The sequence below is a fragment of the Columba livia genome, chromosome 6, assembly GCF_036013475.1.
Source record: "Columba livia isolate bColLiv1 breed racing homer chromosome 6, bColLiv1.pat.W.v2, whole genome shotgun sequence".
Taxonomy (NCBI): Eukaryota; Metazoa; Chordata; class Aves; order Columbiformes; family Columbidae; genus Columba; species Columba livia.
In genome coordinates this window covers 32,253,379-32,276,197 of record NC_088607.1, presented here as the reverse complement: position 1 = coordinate 32,276,197, position 22,819 = coordinate 32,253,379, and the positions used below count along the sequence as shown (strand labels likewise).

The 22,819-nt window shown below is 38.3% G+C and overlaps 1 protein-coding gene across 9 annotated transcripts in view; it reads right to left on the bottom strand.

Annotated features, from left to right (window-relative positions):
• CABCOCO1 (ciliary associated calcium binding coiled-coil 1) overlaps positions 1-22,819 on the bottom strand; it is a 227,662-nt gene that overhangs the window by 194,362 nt on the left and 10,481 nt on the right. For all 9 annotated transcript variants that reach the window (XM_065068612.1, XM_065068613.1, XM_065068611.1 and 6 more), the window contains exons 2-4: positions 8,099-8,155; positions 2,325-2,538; positions 768-831 (exon numbers count right to left, since the gene is read on the bottom strand). The gene's annotated coding sequence lies outside the window, so the exon portion shown is untranslated. The remainder of the gene's footprint in view (positions 1-767; positions 832-2,324; positions 2,539-8,098; positions 8,156-22,819) is intronic.

Genomic DNA, 22,819 nt, shown 5'->3' with positions numbered 1-22,819 from the left:
TTCTAGAAAAGTGCTAGCAAAGATTCCAGGCGAAGGACACACAGGCATAGATTGTCTGCTTGGAGGAAAAGCCAACAAGAAACAGGCAGCAGTGACTACCTTAGAAAGACCACACCAGAGACAGTCGGGCCTTAGAACTGCCTCTTAAGTTGCTTCATTAGGAGTTACTTGGAGTGATATAACCAAATTTTGCTCTAATGTTTCATATTTGTGAGAGAGGGATATTGGAGTGACTACTCTAGCATCTTCCATTTCTGTTCACCTAGCTCAAAATATCCTTGGTACTATTAAGGTGGTACTAAGTTGTTCTGACTAAGTGACTCAGAACTCAACAGTTAGTCTGGCTTCCTGTGATCTGCTAGGCTCTTCCTCCAGTATCTGCCACTTACTCTCCTCTTTATCTCAGCCCTTGAGGAGTGAAGAGATGGTTGGCTGAATTTAGCGTCTCGCAAGTGTGCTTATGCACTGGAGCATGAGTATGTGAGTCTGACACGGTGAGCTGGTGGAAGAGTACAGCTGATTTAGCAATCACAACAAAATAACCTTTCAAGCCAATCATGTTGTTCCTCTAGGCTCGTGTTTCCAGAGGATCCCAGCTAGAGGGTTTACAACAAAAACAAAGCAAATGTGTATTGCCAGGAAGCAAAGCAGAACACCTTGATGTGGGTCAGTACATCCACCACCTCACGACAGAGCTGGGGCTCTCACTGCTTGAGGGCATGTTCACTTTTGTCTACCAAACAGCTACTTCAAGTTAGGTATTCTACCTTCTGCTGTGGTCTTGATTTTCTTAATGTCTCCAGCTGCATTTTCATATTTTTCTTGGAGCATCTGTGAGAAGGAGAGTAGAATAACTGCTGTTAAAAGCAGTTTGGAGTGAAACATTAGAAAAAAGTATGTATTTTTCAGATCTGCCAGGTAAGACAAATAGCAGACTGTGACTCCCATTGAAACTGTATGGCATTGCATCACCAACTGTCGGCATAGATATCAAGGCAGTGCTCCTCCAACCACACAGACTGGCCTGAAACCATGTCCTTAATTCATTTAACTACATTTCTACATGAAACTAAGCACATCTTTTAGTCTGCTCAGGGCTTGGGCTCGAATTCCAACCTTAGAATTTTAATTTGGTTTTCTCCTGTTGACAATGGATAAACCAGAAGGAACACAAATTTCCAGATCTGAAATTCACTTGGCATTACTGGCAGCTCAAGGCTAAATGTGATTCTGCTAGAAAGCTGACTACCTTTTACACTTCTTTACTCAGATTTGAGTAAGGTGGGAAAAGATCATTGTCACAGGGCTCCTTATATACTAAGAATAAAACATGAGCAAAGCAGCTGCTCTTTATAAGAGAATGATAAATAACACCTTTATTCCAGCCAATGATTTACATGATAATCCTGGATTCTTGCTTTCAACCCCCCATTATATAGGATTCTCCTTTTTTGTGTTATATGAATGCTTAACTTACTCTGTACTTTCACGTACTTTGAGGACCCTCTTGAAAAGAGAGCCTGTATTTATTGTGAAATATGGATATATAGAAATAGAGGGACAGGGAAGAGCTGATCATATCTTTCATTTTAATGTGGAAAGACATGTTTCCTTAACTCAAGAGAACGTCTTCTCTTAGGGTTCTAGTCTGGGTATACTTCCTGCCTATGTGTGCTCTGCTATGGTCTGAGTCCTCCAAGGTATATAGTGTTGCTTAAAGCAGGAGGCTGGACTAGATGACCTGCGGGATCCTTTCCAACCACCATGTCTGCAATTCTGTCTCTCATCTCTATCATATCATTCCTTGCCCTCTCCATCTATGGCAAATATTTAATTTGTAAATTGTCCTAGAACAATTTCCTTTGTCTGCTTGAAACTACTGTCAGCTGGCTGACATATACAGCTGTGCCAATATGCCATAAACTGGCTGCTCAGCAAGAACAGAAGCAGTGATCTGCTCTAAGGTTCTGTTCATGAGAAAAGCTCAGGAGGCACACACAGAAAAAAAAAAAAGAAAAAAAAAGGAGATCTCTACCAAAAGGTCAAAAAGTCTGCTTTAATTCATGAGGAGCCTTGTGCAGTCTGCCTGCCCTTCCTAGCAAAAGCCTAAGGAATGATATGACAACAGTCAGCCAACATTAAGACATCATGAAGTAACTAAGGTCAAGAGGCATCTATGGTCATATCTGTTATAATTATAAACTGTCTAACTAGAATAATCTCACTTAGATAAGTGTGTCTGTGTCATGAAAACTGATCTGACAGCAATCCCAGTTACTGTCAAGAACGTCACCATTAGCCTGTGCAATAAAAATATAACTTACCAGTCACTGTCCTCCCTGCTCCAGAGGTGACCAGTGTAAATCAAGAGGCTGCTGTATCACAGATGAGCTGAGTGACTTTAATGAGAAATCTCGTCCTTATGGATTACTGTTCCCTTGCCACATCTTGTCAGCAATTCTTCAGAAAATTATTCTACCATTCCCAATTGCAAGGAAACAGATGGCACATGGAGGGAACCTCTCTGATGTGTAGTCTCTTGGTAAAACAAGAATAAATATGTTAAAGACCAAAGGCCAACACTAATATTGTCTTCTACCAAAATGCTCTTTAACTAGGCTACATTTATTTTCTATTTAGCAGTTAGATAGGACAGTCATTGTTTGACCTGCATTTAGCTGATTCCTGCAATAGCTGCCTAAGCAATATACACTGTTTTCATAATGTAGAATAACAATAAAACAATCTATTGTAGGGCATAGAAACAGATGAAGTAATATTACTAGGAACACATGATTTTCTTGGATTTCCAAGTATCTGAACAAATATCAGGGCATCTATCCTTTAGTCATAATTTATACATAGGCATACTGCATATGCATCTATGCATATGAAATCTATCCAAGAGATAATACATACTCAGTAAAGCACATTCATAACAACTCTTGCTAGTGCGATGAATCTCAACCCTTATGAATTAATGTGGCATGCTACAAAAATGAATATCTAAGTAGCAGTGAACTGATACAAAACGTATTCTTTATTTCTTTCCATGGTTCTCAGCTATCTAACAGAAAAAAAGAGATGACAATTTTCCCAAAGGCAAAAGTTATACACAAACTTCTAAATAACATCTTTAGCAACTTACAGCTGGAGAATAAGCAGAGAAATAGCATTTTTTTTTACTGAGGTATTATAGGAAAGTTTGGTTAAATTCCTGTTTATAAGGGTAGAGATCGCTCCCTTAGAGAAAGTAATTCATTCAAACATACTTGGCACAGTGTTCAACAATCTTTACTTCTGCGAGCTACAGCCAAGCAAAGCCACTGAGTAAAGCAACAGTATAGATACGCAACTTGTGAACATAATACTAAAGATATCAAAAATTTGCAACTTCTAGTAAGTTCCTGGAACTGTTTCTACATTACTATGCTATTTCTTGGGTCAAAAGCATAGTGCTGTGGAAGGAGACTAGGTACTGCTTATAGGACAAAGAATAATTCAGAGGATGCCCTAAGAACCTGTACCATTGACTATTAATGTGGCTGGTCTTTAGCTGTTCTTAAAAACTCTACATTCATGTAGAAAATGAAAGGGAATCAAGTAATGGTTCAGTTTTGCAGATTTTCATTCACTTTCCAAGGACTCTCCTGGAGAGTAAAAAGTTGGGATAAACATCTGATTTTCCTGTTAGAGGAAATTCCCTTTAAAGTACTGAGGAGACATTCACACAACATTGACTTCCCAGCCCTGTTATACAAGCATCTCAGGCAGGTGCTGCACCAACCTCCAGCCAGCATACATGTCACTGGAACAGTTTCGGTTCTCCAGCCAGTGGCAAGAAAAACAGAACAGAGAATACATAACAATATAAGAAATAAAAGCCAAAAATTAGATACAAATTGCTATCTGAAGTCTGCCTGAACAGTGTTTATCTTATTGGCAATGCTACTAAATCATTCATTCCACCATAAAAAAAGAATTTATCTGGAAAAACAAGACACAGTTTTTCCTAGAACCAATCCAGTAGCCTGGCAGTTGGCATTAAGCATATTAAAGTTTTGATGAAGGGAGACTGAGAACATGTTTGCTGTTTGTAGAAAGTGAACAGCTTTAATGCTACCTTTCATATTTCATAAGTTTTAAATAAAGTAATTACACCCAGTCTTGCCTTCCATGTCACAATCTATTACTTTTCACCTAAACACAGCTCTGCTGACACCTTCAGCACATCAAAAGAAAATGTTATTCTAGAGGCGGTTAAGATGACCAATTCGTACCTTCTTTTATTTTGTGCTGGCTATATGGTAGCTGTTATGATGTGAATAACCACTTATCTCGCAGGGTTAAATGTAGAGGATATGACTCACATGCCCTGATACAGACTTTTTATTAGTCATGACCACATGACCATGCGTTTGTGCTATGATAAGCTCTGACTCCTGCTATTCCTATCACGCCCATGAGTTTTTGATGATGATACATGAGAACATTCAGTTGTAAATGAGAACAAGGTGCCCTGTACTATGATATTGTCTGTTGTACTCCTGTGCATTTTTACAGATGCTGATGGATTTCCAGGAGCAACCGAGCAAACAAACCCAGAGCTGTGATCAAATTTACTGCTGCATATGCAGTGGCCCTAGTTCTAAGTCATGCAGAATTGTCTGAATGTGGATTTCAATATCTTTTGTAAGGCAAAAAGGATAGTTGCACATTTTACAACTTTTTCATCCTACTTTCAGCCAGTAATTCTCCAGCCATGGTTCTTAACACTGTCACTGCTACAGTTGATGTCATTTTCAAGCGAGAAGATGCACCTCATGATTTATCAATGTCACTATAAAACCCACTTATAATTTTCTGTAGTCTGTGAAGGAAAATAGACAGCAAGCAATTATGCATCTTCCATAAACTGGCACGAGACTGCAGCCCATCAAAGAGTCAGATATGTAATGCTTTAAGACAAACAAGTGGAATTGGACTAGCTGATCTTTCAAGGTCCCTTCCAATCCCTAACATTCTGTGATTCTGTGAAACACACAATAAACACAAGTGGCTACTCTGAAAACATTAGGCCTGGCGGTGGTTTGTAAATTCTGAGCTGTAAGATTTTATCACTGGTGGCTTCAGAACCTAGAGAACCTTCAAGTGCATAACGTAGATCCACACTGCATTTCAGGCATGAGTTCCGACTCACACCCATCCCTGAGCTTAAGCTATTCTCCCACCTATGTTATTTCAGTAAGATCCAAGACATGGTGTGTCCTGTTCTACCCTGGAGGTGATTCCAGACACACACCTTCATGCAGTGTGTATGAATGCACACACTGTGCCCAGTCCCATTTCTCCTATCTGCACCTGCTGTGTTGTGACATGGTGACTGGTACAGAACTCTTCACTGAAGAGATGGTGGGGTTTTGAAGGCTTTTGGCACTTTTATAATTTTATGGCCTTGAATCACTAAGTTACAAGTATTTTACATGCAGCAATATGGATAAAAATAGCCAGTTTAATTTTAATTTATTCTTTGACCTGATGTATATAATGTTCATGACTGTGGGAGTCAAAGGCCATTTAATATGGTCATATGGCTTCCCATCCTACCTCTATATTGCTGACAACACTGGTGTTTGTCCAAATATTTTCCAGAAGCCATCCAGACTTTATTAAATATACCAAGAGGTAGACAATCCATCACTTTTCTTAGTATTTTACTATAATTGGTTCACTTTCATTTTTAAAGTTCTTTTCCAGCTCACCAAGTCATTGATTCTTATATCTTTCTTCATCAGACTTGGATGAAGATAGTGGATAACAATAGCTCCAGTGTCACTGTTATCTAATACTGTCAGTAGATCATAGAAATACATTTATTGAATTTGTTGTAGAAAACCTCATTGAAGATTACAAAGTTTTAATTGATACATTTGTTATCAAGAAATTGCAATAAGAGATAAAGATCTTATTTGTGCCAATGGATATTTATGACATAAAAAGTATCAGTACCCACTGTATTTATATCAGTTATACATTTCAAACATTCTAAAATGTAAAATAACATATGTGTGTGTGTGTGTATGAATGTAAATATATATCTATATGAAAAACGTATTAGTTGCATGATAAAGGCCTGATTCTGCAGAAACTCTAACTTTCTGCTCAACTTTACTTTTTGTGAACAGGACAATGCATGAGAAGGACAGTGCATTATGTCAAGTGCTCACATAGCTCTTTAGTGGCTTTGAGCAGATTATGTGTTAGCATCATTTGGCCATCAGCCTAATTTATTCTCCCAAAGACAGCCAATTAACATTACCTAAGGAACACACAAACCATGTCAATAATTTTGCAGATTGCACTGTATTGTCTGACTGAGGTCACTGGGTGAGGTTTATATATATGCAATGAAAATCTGTTATTCCAGTTGTTTTTAACTTGCTTGATCTGCCAGTTCAACAAATCCAGATACAAGCAGCAGATTTTCCAGGGTTATGCTATATATATCCATATAATGCACATAGTCATACCATCCTTGGATCAAAACTTCTTGATAGTGAGCACAGTCACTATTCAGTGGTTTGACCTCTGCCTGCCACAGCAAGTCTGCACTATACTTGTTTCTCATGTATGCTACAGAGAGATTTTTCTGCAGTGGCCTTTTAGAGTGACTGCATACAAATTATCATGCCCTGATATAGTTTTTTGTGACATCTTGAAGCACTGCAGCTACACGCTCAAGGAGAAACTTCACCAGAAAGGAAACATTCTTTGAAAAATCAATGAGATTAGATGTCCTGGCTTGAGAAAGGAAGCAATAACAAAGATTACAAAACATCATTATTATTCAGAATACTACAGATTATTGCACCTAAAAATTTTTGTACATTACTGTTCTTATTTAACTTGTAAGAATTTTCAGATGAACAGCACTGATCTCACCTGAAAAGCTTATACGTTAAAGATATATAACTTTACTCAAATTTTTCTACATCAGCAATTATTCTTTAAGTGTTGTACTTGAGATACAGTGCCGAGCTCTCTTCTATGGAAACAGCAATATAAATAATTATAAATAGCTATGTAAATAACCAAGTAAAAAGCGATAAACAATTTTTTCTTTTACAGCAGTTTTTGAGGAAGTAGCATTTTCTTTAACATGCCATATGTTGTCCTCTCAATCACATATTTCTACTGCCCTTAAACATACAGTGCATAAGGCATATTCATACCTTCTATTTATTATTTAAAATAGAAATTATCGTAGCTTTTAATACTTTTCAGAGTAATGTCTGAATTTCTCCATTTCAAAGAACTGAACCAATTTTATAATTGATCTTTTATCTAAAGCATTAACTTTTTAATACATACAAATGTTAGTCTGACGCTCAGCCTTAACTGAATCAATCTGTCAGTCCCAAGTTGCTTATTTGTGGAAAACAATCTTACAGCTGGAGCTTTTGAAAGTAGGAATTGACAGAAGAAATTCTTCAAATTATAATAAACCTAAAGAACTAGGATATGAAGATGGAAAATAAGATCACAAAACATTTTATCATGTTCCAATCCAGGGTTTCTCAAGTGTGAGAACACTGAGTTTTACTGAGTCTCTCAGGATATAATTGTCCTCAAATAATCCACATCCACTTTTTTGTAATGTTATAGTTTTTTTTAAATATAAACCTTTCTTTAAGGGACTAGCTGAAACAGATAATTTTGTTCATTGAAATGAAAAATAAAAGTCAGGTATTTGAGAGCTCTGAATAAAATAAATCTCTCAACTTTTTAACTTCAATATTTGTTTTCAGAAGTTACACTAGATTATTTATCATTCGTTATTTTTTGCAGACTCACTTTTCAGTGTCATAAATCTCAGCACATATAGTATCAGATTGTTCTAACTTGATGATCATCATAAAAAATTCAGCACATTGTGAAGCAAAAAATAAGCAATTTATACCTAATGTATGAAATTACTATGTGAGGACATGCCTCAACATCTCTGTGCAAAGCTGACAAAACAAACATCTGTACTGTGGAAAATATTGGTGGCTAAGAAAAAGTGATTGTAAGTTGTTATGAAGACAACATCACATACCTTATCAGTAACATACATTGTTGGATCACGTGTTATAGAAGACCTTCAGACAGAGATCTAGAAAGGAAACAAATATTAATCAACAGTTACTTTGCTTAGTATGGCTAGGAACATTATGTTGCCTTGATAACGAATTAATTCAGAATTCCCAGGGCAACCTTTAAAATATGGTTAACCTTCTCTCTGTAATAGTCACAGGAGTACACAGAGTCCTGGGATGCCAAATGGCCCATGGCAACAGTGGTCCTGTGCAGTCACCAGCATCTCTCCCACACTGGCTGCTATGGCCCAGTCGGGAAGTGACAACCAGAGGATTCTGCAGATCTTTTATTCTTATTTGTTCAGACCCCACAGTCTGTGCACTATGATGCCTCTTTTGTGGCCTCATCATTACAACCTCAACAGAGAATATGGCATAAAATCATCAAAGAAGTCCTCATTTGAGACATTCCCAGCAGATTGTATCCTATCTCACCTGTTAGTTACCTTACACACCTTGACACTTTATTGATAAATTCTAGTATGCACTATGATTTTTCAACAGCAAATTATGTCATAAGTTCATTTTAACAAAACAAATCATGTTTTCCAGCCTTTCGTCAGCACACAGATAACTGTGTTGATGGTTCAAAATGTTCTTCACCCTGTGGTCCAGAGATCACTGGCAGACCATAACCCATCATGAAGTAATCTACAAAAAGAATACAAAAGAAATCCAACACAGAAACTATGCATACATGTTCCCACATATGCAAGGAAGCAAGCAAATATGTGCAGGGAAGAAACAAACACAATAAATATTCAGAGTTCAGCAACTTCTGGCCATTATACACAAGATTTTCCAGCAGAAAGGAACAACACTACCATTGCATGTAATTAATATACCAAAGTCAAAATACTCATGTCAAAACAACCACTTCAGATCTCAAACCCAACAGACAGTTATTAAGCCACTTACATGCTAATTAAACTTCATTTTAACATATAATATCCTACAGATGGCTTTGCACAGGCTTTTTTCACTGTTGTAGGATGAGTCTCACCAGGTACCACCTTTGGTCTCTACAGTGGCAAATTCTTTATCGGCAGATCTAACCCAAAAGCTGGTCACTTATCTCCTATAAAATTCATAAAAAATGTCCATAAGCTTTGAAATTCAAAGCCAAGCAATATATTTGCTTTCACTCTTATTTTGTTTCAAAATGTCAGAATCCCCTAAAATTACTGTGAGGGATGCTGCATCAGTAATTAAGCCTGAATATTTAAAAGGGCACACAAAGATGATATAAAATTAAGCAAGGAGTTGTATACTATTTGTATAATTGGGAAAGTTCCAGTTTTGGACTTGATTATCCTTTGCACTCCACTGGCCTCCACTTGCATCGTAAGACAGCGCAGGGACTGTTCTCTGGCACGGGATGTGTGTTGTTCACCCTGCATCCTGTGTGAATCTGTCAGGATACATGACAGTGACACAAAAAGTTCTTTTCTCCCTCTTGGAGCTTTGTGCTGAATAACTTGGCCAAGCCTCAGAATCGTGTTGTTGGCATGCAAATGGCACTGGAAAGTGTATCACACTAAACTGCACTGATGTGCTTCCTGTGCTGCTTTAGAATGTCAAAGCAATCTTTTTACCATTTTGAGTCTAATTGAAGTGAGACAGGGACAACTCTAAAGGTTATATCTTGTGTTCTGCTCACAACCCTGACCTCCTTACCTCATTTCCACTATTAATTGATTTGCATTCCTTAAGACAGTAATAAATGAGGCTAGTCTTGTAAGCGGAGTAGTATCTTTTAATAGCTGAACTGAAATAATAGAAGAAAACAGAGAAGCTAAAGGTGTGGCTTGTGTGCTGAACGCTCTTCTGTTTTCTCCTGCTACAGTAGCAGGTCTAATAAAGGATAATATCATGTTATCTCTCACAAATCATGCTCCATTTGTATCCCAAGACCACCACAACTGCAACAAATCTACTTTAGACAGGTAACAGTTAACAAGCCAGTTTAAAACAGAGAGGAATGGCCTAATATGAAAAGATATGTGTATATCTTCCAGTAACACGGTGGAATAAAGTTGCCTTAGTTGATTAAACAAATAAAAACCTTTCTGTGTTTCTGTAAATGGCAACTAATGGTAGCAAAAAAAAAAAAAAAAAAAAAAAAAAAGTTGTAATTCTGATTTTCAATTGCACCTTTAATTCACATGAGTTTTAGCTAGTTATGTCCCCAGGATTTTCTACAGTTCACCAATAAGTGATACATCTCAGCAACATTATTAAATCAAACTCCTTATATTTAAAGCCCACAATTTCCATTTATTTTTTTTACACAAAGATCATGATTTGCCCTAACCAACTTCCGCCATCCACAAACTAGAATCCTAAACTCACCTTGTCACCCAGGCTCCCTGGCAGAAGAAGAGACAAATACTTTGAGGGGATGACTGATTTGTCCAGATGTCTAAGACAGGCATGCACAACCACCTCCTGAAAGTGCCAGCTTCTCTCTTCTCTGAGCACACAAGGGGCTAAGATAATTTTCCTACGCTAGGAACTAAATGCAAGGGTCTAGTCCCCTGTGAGATGCTCCAGCATAACCATTGCTGCTCCAGAAGAGCAAAGATTTGCCCCAAGTCCTGAGTCATACCTGCCAGCCTCACAAAATGTAGGGCATCTCAAATAACTCCGTAGGGCATCTGAAATGGCACTACATGTCTTCATTTAGGCAATTGATTCCCGCTGTAGATGTCTAACTAGGAGCAGCTGAAATTACATGGCAGAAATTTCAGCCAGAGGGAAAAACAGTGAACTATGTAAAGTTAAAAGATTTTCAGGATAACAGTGTAAAGATGAGACAGAGAAAAGGACAGAAAGCAATGAAGGTAACTCCTTGTTTTCTGCTAAGGCAATAGGAGGCCTTTTTCCCCTACCACTTCTGTGCTCAAAACTGCCTTTCTCCCCAGCATTCCCTAATTTAGATGCTAAGGAAAGAGCTTGCCTTGTTTCAATATACTTCAACCAGGGTCAAAACAAGCTTAAATCTGAGGCACATGTTTATTTTCACAAGGGTAGAACATAATTTGTGTTTGTGTCCTGCAGCAGTCTTGCTGTCACTAAAAGTGGGTTCAAACACTTTCCATTTGCAAATCCACAAAGCCTTCATGAGGCCTGGCTCTCCATCACAATCAAAAGCATGTTTACAATTACTCGTAATCAGCTGAATTTATGTGAACAGACAATACATGAGATGGGACATTTGCCTCTGCACTTGCAATTGCTTTTGATGTTTACTTTTAAAGAAAGATTTTGCAAAAACATAGCATTTGCATCCTGTTAAAATCTGAAATATCTCACATTTTCTCTGCCCACTAAGAAGAAGAAACCTGGGCTGTACATTGCTTTAGTTGAGAACTATTAATACATGGATGTGCAGTTCCTGAATGCAGAAAGTTTGGTTAAGAACAGATTTCATTCCATACGTTGGACATATATCTTGATTATTCTGCATCTACATCACTTTAAAAGAGGTGTTAAAAAGCACTATCAGATTTCCAAATTGAGTTCACACCCCTTGGTATGCTAAGAATTTTAATATGTCTCACACTCTACTGTAAGAATTATGAATTTTGCATTCACAACCTATGCTTGTTACTAAGTATATGATATAATACTCAAAGAGAGAACTGCTCTATATCATTTTATACAGCATGAGCCAGCTAACAACCATTTCTGCCCTGCAACATGAATCAGGAAAGTCTGCTTTTATTCATTGCAACATGAGTGTTTGAAGGCCGTGGAATTATAATCCTATTTTAAAACCACATCTTTGTCTGAAGATACGTTTCTTTTCTAATATATTATAAGAATGCAGTAATTCTAACAGATAGTAAATAAAGCAGATGCAAACCATGAACACTTGGTTAGAAAATGTGGGATGAGGTAGGATGAGATGATGCTATCTTTCAAGTGCCATCATCACTTGATCCAGCTCAAGAATAGATGTTTTCAAATGCAAATATTTATTCTAAATTAGCTGTTCCTCCCTGACCCTCAGAGACACTCAACTGCAGTACAAACCTTTCATATGACTCCATATGCTCATTTTAAGTCAGCTTTGCATCTGATGAATGGTACTAAACAGCTCTATTTGCATAGTCGAAACTCCTTAAATGTGAAGAAAGTAACAGGACATGCAAACTACCAATCAAAGAATATGTCTGTCCTTTTTGCCAAGAACAAGGGGAGTCATATTTGAAATACCACATGTGATGAGAGGGTCACAGGAAGGCACAACACACCAGTTTAGGCAGGCCACATTTTCCTTCCAGAATCAAATCTCGCAAGGTAAAATCAGAGCAGATTGATCTAGACCACAACTGTGATCTAGAAGCAATAAGTACAGGCCAAATTGACATCAGCAACACACATATGGGTTGTTATCTTGTCAGCAAATATATTCAAAGCTAGCACCAATCCATTAAATACCTTCAGGCTCCATTACCTTTTCCTCTCACCCAGATGCTGTTTACAGACAAAAGGAATCCATTCTGTTTTGCTGAGCAGATCAAAGTGTAACTGGCTATATATGGCCTGCAGCGGAGGAAAACAGCGTGGCATGCCATCCCGCTGCATTGATGCAAGGTAATTACAGGCATCAACAGTGACACACTGACTTTTGCACCTACTGCAATATTTTAAGCCTCTTTCCACCATGTCAAGTACAGAGTTCAGCCACCAGCAGCCTCAGGCAAAATGAGCCAGTGCCAGCCAAAGAGGGCTGGGACACAGAGGACAATGCAAGACGCAGATTTGCAAGCTAAGGTCTGACTCAACACTGCCTAAGCCTTCTGGGCAAGTGGCCGACAAGTAAGGTTGCGCAGCAAAGAAGACTCAAAACCCAGCAGGAGAGAGAAAGGAGAAATATCAAGTTTCAACCATAGTTATCTGTTGATAGAAAACTTGTGGAAGCTGCTCCTTTTGCTAATGGATTCTTAAAACATATTTATTGCACAAGAGTTTTCAATTACTCTCTGAAATCCCTGATTTCTTAATTTAGGTAGTTTGGGTATTACCAGTATAGAAAGAAAACTGCTCAACTGTACACCAGGCTATGTGAGCACAGAGGAGGAGGAGGAGGTGGTTTATCCCACTCCCCATATCCTCATGCTGAAAGCAGAGACAAGAACTACAAGCTCTCTACCAGGCCTTGCAAAGCAGAGGAGCAGACATGTGGTTCTTCATGAAAAATCTACTGCTCCACCAGCTACTGCCAGTCCCTTTCAGGGAAATAAAGCCAGAGGGATTTTGTCCATGGACTACTTCAAACTAGTTCCCACAGTCCTGTGGGATAAACAGCACAGCTTGGGAAGACCTGCTGTGGAAAGTGGAGTGACATTTTAGAAATTTCATAGTAGCAAAGAATTTTGACCTGCAACATTTCTGTCATCAATGCATCAGAAGGCACCTGGACTAGAGAACTTGGCCCTACACGGTATAAATTCCACAGGGGCAGGTTCACATCTTTGTCTATTTTGTAACTCAAAGCTGGCACAGCAGTGACAAGTAAAGAATCATTACATTACAAAAATCAAATTCTCCTCTTCCATTCTTAAGGTGTTATGCCAATCACTGAGACAAGTGACTCTCATTCTCTTCAGCATAATTTTGTGCATGAATTATGGAAACAGTATAGTTGTAGTCATAAGTATCATTAAAAAAGTGTAACTGTTTTGTACTTCATTTCATTTTCACCGGCAAGCCCCAATACCTGGGGTCTACAGATTTAATGAAATGTTTGTTTGTTACCTAGGTTTTTTGGGTTTTGGTTTGGTTTTGTGTGTGTTTTTTGTTTGTTTATTTGTTTGTTGTTTTTTTTTCCTGTACATCCAACATGTCTTCTAGTCTTATGAGGCTGTAACAGAATATCATCATGTGAAGCTCTCTTTAGCAGTCTAACCTATTAGTCCTCCACTCAGCCTAAAGTTCAGGTTTAGCATAATGCACAAACAAACCTTGCTTTCTCATCTGACAATGACAGAAAGCATACACAGCCACCGTGTGTACAGAGGGGACACTGGACTAGTCTTCTTCAATTGCACTCGGTCCCTTTCTGATCAGCACAAGGAAAAGTACTGCTGGCTTTGGGGAAGCTCAAATATGTATAAGGGGATAGCCCTGTATCAATGTGGGTGAATCAGTATGTACAGACCTGTCTAAAAATGCCTGAAAAATTTTAAATTGATTTAAATTTACCTGAACAATTATTTGCATAAGCACTGAAACTAAGAGAAAGAAAACATTTTGGTCATGATATCAGTAAATATAGACACAGTTACTAGCTAATGAGATTCACATCAGCACATACAGGGTGTTAGGAACCAGTCCAGACCACTCCTATATATTTATCATAATTCCCTATATTGTAAGGAACTGTACTATCATGCTGTAACATGCGTGGTAGCTTGTGACAGTTACACAGTTTGTTTATTTGCCTTCCAAAAACATGGTATAGCAGTTACCTACAGTAGGACAAGAATGTCAAAAGATCAGAAAAAAAGATGCACTAAAACAAAATATGTGGATGTGATGTGATGTGATAAACACACCTCTTGGAATGAAACAGGCTTTACTTGAAGATTTATATCACTGGAGAATCTAAGCTAGGCTGAAAACAGTGAAATCACAAGCTAGCTAGTATACTGCATGCAGAGAAACATAGTATTGTTTTATAGACTAGAATATGATTAATAACACTATGGGAATGGTACACTCCAGCTGACATACACAACTTCAGCTTAAAAGATTACCTTTTTTTTTTTCCAGTCATCTTTATAGTAAACATTTGTGTTAGCCAAACTAACAAAAAGGAAAGAGGATTTGTTTTAAGGCAAAAAGCATCTCTCACATTGAATGTTTAAGAACCTTTTAGCTTTCCGTTTTCGATCAACATGACTGGTTTATAAACTGCTTGTAAAACAGACATAGTATACAAATCTTGTCAGACAACAATACAACACACCACTAAGCTGTAGCAAGTGATTTCCCTTAGGGTTAGATTTTGCCATGTGTCCAGAAAAGACCAAATAAAATCATGTCCTTGCTAAAATAAAGGTTTTTTTTTCAAAATCCGGCATCCTTCCCATACACAAAACTTGTACTTTTGAAACAAGGTTTTGTTCTCTTCTTGGTTTATGTGTAGAGTACGGCTTTCAACAAATGCCAGTAAGAACAGAGCAACTTCATCAGACTCCTCAGATGGTGTTTCATCTGGCTGTATAACAGCTGCATATGGCATTTAAAGCTGAGAAACCCTAGGTTTATGATTAACGATTTAAATTAGTTGCATCACAAAAGAGGTGCCTTGTGCAATCTTCTTACATAATTTACTGTACATGGTAGTCATTCCAACATGAGTTACAAGTCATCCATGAGTAAGTTCTGAAGAATTAGAGGAAGCTGTAAGCAATACACAGGGAAGCCCGACAACAATGAGCATTTGTGATTTGTTGATAAGTTGATGTGAACCTTTAAGTTTTGGGTTTCCAAATGTTAAGTGTAATTATTAGAAATCTCCAGATCAAATAATCTCTCACGTTCCTAAAATGTAGAATGGGCCTTTCAGACTTCCTTTTTTTTTTTTTTCCAAACAGCTATCTTTGTTAGTGCTTACTGCAGAAAATTACATGCAGTCATAGCTTTTGATGGCAGAACAATGAGCTTCTGAAAAAGTTGGGGTTGAGCATGATCAGGATCACATTCACTTTATATGTGTGAATGGCCTCACGAAACTCTTATGACTTCTTATTTTCACTCAACTGGAACTACTTTTCTCTATATACATAAGGTTGCTAATGCATTTGAATAATTGAATATTTCATTGAAATTAGTAGTTCACAGCAACATTCATAATACTGTAGCTACTTCCTAAACATAACAGCAACAGTCTACACTCAGTGGAGTTAAGCATTAGGGAACAGTACAAATAGAGGTAGAGAAAATAAAATTTCCTAAGTGCAGCAGTTTTTTCAGAGGCTTTCAGGGGGCCTTTTAAATGGAGGGCTGTTGATGAACTGAGGGAGAATGAATCATGCTTGGGGACTAGGATAACCAGACATAAATATTTGTCATGAGAAACACACCCAGTAAATGTACTATTCAGTAAATATGGGCATCACTCATACAAGTGCAAAGTTTTATCACTCACCTCATTGGAAAATTAAAAATTGTCAAATCCCATCCCATGTGTAGAAGACACACTCCTAAAGCTACTTTCCTCTCACAGGCCTACAAACTTTTTGCTTACAGTTTTTAGACACTCTTCAAATTACAAGGCTGATGGGAGTAGGAACTTCATTTATGTAGCTCTCCATACGAAAGGTGATTTACACATAACAGTATCAGCAATGCATCTCATATATTAAACATTATGTTACAGCAGAAAAAGATCTTTCCATTTAAAACCTGCCAGCAGACTCCAAATATTACTGCAGTTTCTTAATGGAAGCAGGAATAGTCAAAGTTGTTTTGAGCTGTTGTGCCCTCCTTATCCATAAAGTGTTTAATTCAAACATCTCTTTTCACACCAAATTTATCAGACCTCAGGGATTCCCTTGGTATCAGGAATTCTGGCTCAATAAAGCAATTAAATGGAATGGAAGAACTGGGTCACTGATTAATTTGTTCTCCTAAGTCTGCAGAATTTGACTGAGTGACCTTTGTTGCACATGGAGCCTGCTTCTTTCAACATCTCCTCCATTGGACCTCTCTTATTGCAAGAGGCACATACAGGAGAAGGCAATGTGCACTCTCTGCTGGTATAGATCCCAATAGCCAAAGCTGTTCTCACATGTGCCAGTGACCAGCCTGGCACTGGGAGGGCTGCAGCTCTGCAGCCACACAGTGGAGCTTCCTTCCTTCCAGCCTCAAGCAGACTGCAGACTACTTTGCTGCAAGGGTTGTGCGAGGTACCAAATAACCAGTTCTCCTTTATACTCAGTACTCATCATAGCGGGTGGATTGTCAGGAATTATTTACGGCACACCTGCACAGCCAGAGTACAGTGATAGAAATCAGCACATGAAAAGTGTGGCAATGCTGATGTTTTTTTCCAGGAAGCAACTAAGTCTTTGTGTGCAGATCTATTTTTCCTTTACACAATTGCTTTAAATGTTTTGTGGCTTGTTGGGTTTTTTTTTTTTTGGCTTAAGTTGCCATCAGCTGCTACACACTATATTTCACAAAACTCAAGCTCTGCCCTGATAATTTAGCTAAATTTTCCACTGCCTGTTCACTGACCTATGACTTTCTGTTTGGTTTCCCTTAAAGGCTTAATGCAGTTGTGATCTTACAGTATGTCTGTTTCCACACAACTGTCTGTGTAGTGGAACCACAAATAAAAACAGCAGGATATTCCATATAGCCATACGCAGAACATGTATGTACATATACAAAAACTGACAGAGCCATGCATATAGGATAAAACCTAAGAATCACAGACAGGAATTAGCGATTGTATCAGTATCAAGGGATCATACCACCAGGCCTTGTGGTAGAGGAAAATTATATGACCAGATTTGGAATTCTTCTTTCAAACAGTCTGTTCACTATGACAGAGACAGAAGATGGTCATCTTAAGTCCTAAGAGAATTAGATTAAAGACCTGCATCTCAATGAAAGTATAAGCTATCTTCTTCTCAGTCTGCCATTTCTGTTTCCAATGGATCCCAAAGACCATAGTTTATTGGAGTAGGGCTGTATTTCACTCATTCTGCTCCTGGGCTCAGAGTAATTCCCTATTTTGCATAAAAATGAGTTCTGCAAGTCTGAAGGATTATACTTTAGTATCAGTAATTAAGCAAGTGAGAAGCTACATAAGGCTACTAAAGGTACAAGACATATATGTGTTCTATATATCTCCAGTGCATCCAAGATGTTTAATTAGCTTTATCCAGATTAATAAGGCTGAGAAAAACCAAGGTTGATAGGAGATCCCCACAGCCGCAAGTGTTTTCTGACCTCTTGCTGCAAGAGTTCTTTTTGTGATTATTATGAAGCAGGTTCTTTCCAGGTGACATTATTTCTGCCCAGAATCACAACATACCAAATGTGTAAGTAAGGAAATTACATGCTGCTTTATAGAGTACAATTTGGGAAAAACTGGATTTGGAATGTGATTTCAAGTTCATGGAGTCAAACTGCCATGTTCATTCTGGATTTGTGAGCACTGCCTTATGTTTAGCTAATCTGGCTTTGTATTTTAATGTGGAATAGAACAATAATAAGAGCTTTGTCTGAGAGACATGTAAGACTTAACGGGAAATTAATGATAAGGAAATTCCCTATGGTGCAATGTGGGGTCACCTGGGCTGAGTAAAGATAACAGCCGAGATTCTGAAGAGTGTCTTAATTCTGGGATTGCAAACGTGAGACATCTTGAAAAGACTGGATTTTCAAAGGACAGGTGTTCCACACTTTTCAGAAAGAAGGCAGCATGAGTGCCACTGGCAATGAGCCAGTAAATTTTGGAAAAAGTGCCTTATTCCAAGAAGAAAGATTGTTTACATTAAGGGTAAATGGTTCTTTTTCCATTTTGCTTTACACATTTGAAAACTCTGCCAGCATCTGCAAAACATATGTGTTTTAATGACTGTACAGGATAAGGCAGTTGTAAGGAAACTGATGGCTATGAAATCCTAAATTGAATTCTACATAAGATAGCTTTACTAGTTGCTGGAAGCTTCTGTATTTACAGGAAACTCTCTCCCTTGGCATGTCCATTGGAGTAGACAGAACTTTTCATAAAGTTGCCTTAGAATCACGCTATAGCAACAACTATAGCAGATGTCCCTAGACCTATACAGAGGAGGATTATGTTATTCCCCTAGTTAGTTTATATCTGCTTTCTGCTGTGCTGCACCCTGTTACTGTGTGCAACTAAATAAAAAAAAAATGTAATCAAAGACCTCCCTCTGTGATGCTAAAAAGATATGTGGTTTATTGGAGGGTGGGTAGGGGCAAGGCAGGTTAAGGGGTGCAAGCCACCTTTAATGCCTCTCTAAGATAAACTGTATTTACATTTTCTCAGCGCCTGGTGTGCAATGACCTTGGAGCCCAACTGTTCTCTCAGTAACTGTCTATTGTGAAGGCAAAAGTACTCAGGTAGCTGCTCCCTCTGCTGCAGCAAGCTAGAAAGCAAGGGAGAGCACAGGCTATCCTTCACTTTTAAGAGTATAATGTACCAGATTAAACATCCCTTTGCCTGTGTGCCTTTCTTTTTTTATCTCTTACTCCTTGTACAGAACTGCAGAACTGCTTAGGAATGCATTGCCATCCACAGCTGCCTCATTGCCTCTGTGTCCCACCTCTCCTCAGATTCTAAATCACAGCTGGAATCCCTCCAAAGGCCTATGGAGATGTGAAATTTCATTTCCCATGCCCTCTCAGTTAACACTCTCCACTAGCTCCTCTCCCTCTGACAGATTTTTATTTTTTTTCATAATCACATATACATTTATAAACATTGGCTGTACAAAACTACTTGATCTGCTCCTTTCTACCATGCTGTTTTTAATGTGTAACTGCCCAGTTGCACAAGCATCATATATCCCAGATATCCAAAAGAAAGAATTTATACCTGGGTGTCTTCTATAATGACATGACATGCAATTCCTGCCCCCTGATGACATTCCTTTATCATATGAAATAGCATAGACATTCAAGACTTTGAATATCACTAATATCGCAAACTCCAAGGTAACAGAAACTGGCATTCACCTATATACCTTGGATGTACAAGACTACAAAACGGAATATTGCTTCCTAATTTTACATGATAGGTAGCCAGAAAGAACAGAAATTGGGTGAAGCCCAGTCATTTCAGGAAAGCCAATGTTCTAGCACCACAAGAAAACCTTGATAGTGAGCCAGCAAATGTAGCTTGTGGATGAACTTGTAATTGGAAATGCACTTGACCGAGTACTTCTCAGGAGCATTGTATACAAAATAAACAAAAAGGATTTCCAGTTGTAATGGCAAGAACATGAACTTTGTGCAAGTCATTAAGTGGCTACCTGTATGCTGAAAGCACTTCACTGATTGAAACAGGATCTTAGAAAGAATGCAAAAAGATTCCCTGCCTCTCAGCTTAAGGCTTAACCTAATTTATTTTAGCTACTGTACAATGATACCTGTGTGGACATCTTTGTTAGAACTGGCTCACTAAACCCTGAGCTCCATGCTGAAAAGTATCGCTAAATCACCCCCATCTTCACCTTTTGGACTATCTAAACATTGGCTATCTTGTCTATTTATGAACATCAAAATATTTGACACATTTTAGTATCTTACTGCAGAAAAAGCAACAGATTTTCTTTCTTATTAAGCTCTCTTGCTTTGCTATACAAGTACAAAATGCATAAAGGAAATATATCTGGCCCTTCTATGACCATGCATGCAAGGAAGCAGTCATGATTTTACAGGATACAGTCAAGGTCACAGATCTCCCCATCTGCCTGCCACCTCCAGAAGAATGTGAGCAGAGGTGTTCCAGGTTTCAGACTTTTACCTTGCATTCGTGAACACCTGGGCAAGCACTCAGCACATCCCCATACCTCCTAGGGACTCAGCTGCAGCCAAGAATCAAAGCCCAGGTCTTTTTATTCTAATGCAACACTATAAGACACATTCAAGAGCCTGCCCTTCACCTTCCCCCACCCTTTTCTTCTCCCCATGGCTGTCAACTCTTTTGACTAAGTACAGTATCACTGGAATAAATTGCACAAGACTTACCTGAATGCCAGTCAAAATGTTTAACCTTCCATTCACCCACACACTCTGAGACACATGACCTTCTTTAAACAGTCACCCTGTGATTTGCAGGTAGGTAAAAAGTGAACAGTGTGGCAGCAGAGTAAGTACAGGGCTTAAAATGAATTGAACTTAAATGTTCCCTATATGCAGGCACTACTAAACAGCAAAGTCCTTGTTGATAATAGAGACTATTTTACCTTCAACCCCCAGTGACTTATCATACTTCATTTGTAAAGTCTGAGCATTAATTCTTCCAAAACCAATGCATTTCATTTATTCATATTGGTAAATCTTTCCCGAAGGAAACTGTCTCGCTAAATCTGTTAGGGCTGAGACAATGCCTGTAATTGTATATCAGCATAAATAAAGGCAGTAAGAATGGGCCAGTTATTCCCATAGAACACGGGCAGGAAATCAGCACCATACATTCCTCGGAAGCCTGCACTACCCTAATCCATTTCACAGCGGAAAATTAAGGCATAGTATATTTTACAGAAAACCAGGCTAGTAGGAAAAGAAACCTTTAAAAATGATGACTTTCATAGCATGACACTTTCTTTATATTCACACATCTAGTCATATCCTAATATCTAGCCAATTTCAGCAACAAATATCCTAACTGTGAGGAAAAATTTGGTCATGATGCAGACACTATTAGATCCCCAGAAGATGCAAACATGAAATTGGATCTTCCTTAGTTCTACTGCTCACAGAACTATTTGTAATTCAAGAGAGAGACATAAACTAGACAAGGTGTCCTGGCAGATCCACAAAAGTGCTCACTTCCTTTCCTGGTAACCTTCTAGTTGCAAAAATGACAACCCTCTTCTCCAGGCATGTGATACAGCAACTACTGAAGACATTGAGTTTATCAAAGATACTCATTCCAGACAAAAAATCCTCATGCTGCAGAGTTTCTCACATTTCCACCAATTTATGCCATGGGCTTTTTCACTTTCATTGCCTCATTCTGCCACTAAAAAGAAGATATGAATCCATCTTATTCTCACTAACTAGTTAGCAGTGCTCTTTGCTTTTAATTCCCAGCAGGATCAATTATCAATAAATAATTAACAAGAGTGCTTGAAAGCTCAGAAATACAACCTAAAGAACTGAAATGTTTTCAGATGAATGCATGGGATTTATTAATCAATTTTACAGTAACCAATCACAAACTGCTTCTTAGTTCTCTTTCTAATGGCGGAGATTAATACCAGAATACAAATGTCCTTGCCAAATTATTCAGAAAGCAAATCATGTCACAGGTGCTACAGCTTTTTTTTACCTCAGAGATCCACTGCAGCCTAAGAAATGAAAAAGTCACATATTTTCCACAAAACAAACCCAAAATTTAAAATAACCTGGCTTTTAACTACGGATTTTGTCAAGTTTTTCTACTGTATTTTCTGTTCTTGGGAGCCACAATATGTAACTGCACAAGTGATGTGATAGAACAGATGACAAGACAGATTGCCATGTTTCAAAGAGCCAAAATAGATTCAGGGGTGGAAAGGAAGGAAACCTTCTATACTCAGAAGTACTGACAATGATTTCCTATCTATGACTTACTTGCTAGGGTAGGTCCTTGCAATTGATTTGCTACCAGTAACATGGTCTATGACCCGCTGATGAGAAGAGTAGCCTCAAAATAAGACCCTGCAGAAGTGTTCCTTCTCTGCACAGTTGCAAATTCAAATTCCTTTTGATAGAACTGAATCTTGATGCCCTGTAGGTTCTGCTGGTGGTGGCAGTATCAGGGTTGCCAGGCCTTCAGCCCTGAAGCTGTGAGTCTGACTGTTTACTGAAGATTCACTGGCAGCCTTAAAACCCCTCTGGCCTTGTGTCTCAGAAGTTTTATTTAGAGAAATTGAGAATAACCGAGGTTTATAAAGATAACTTGGATACAACTTCTC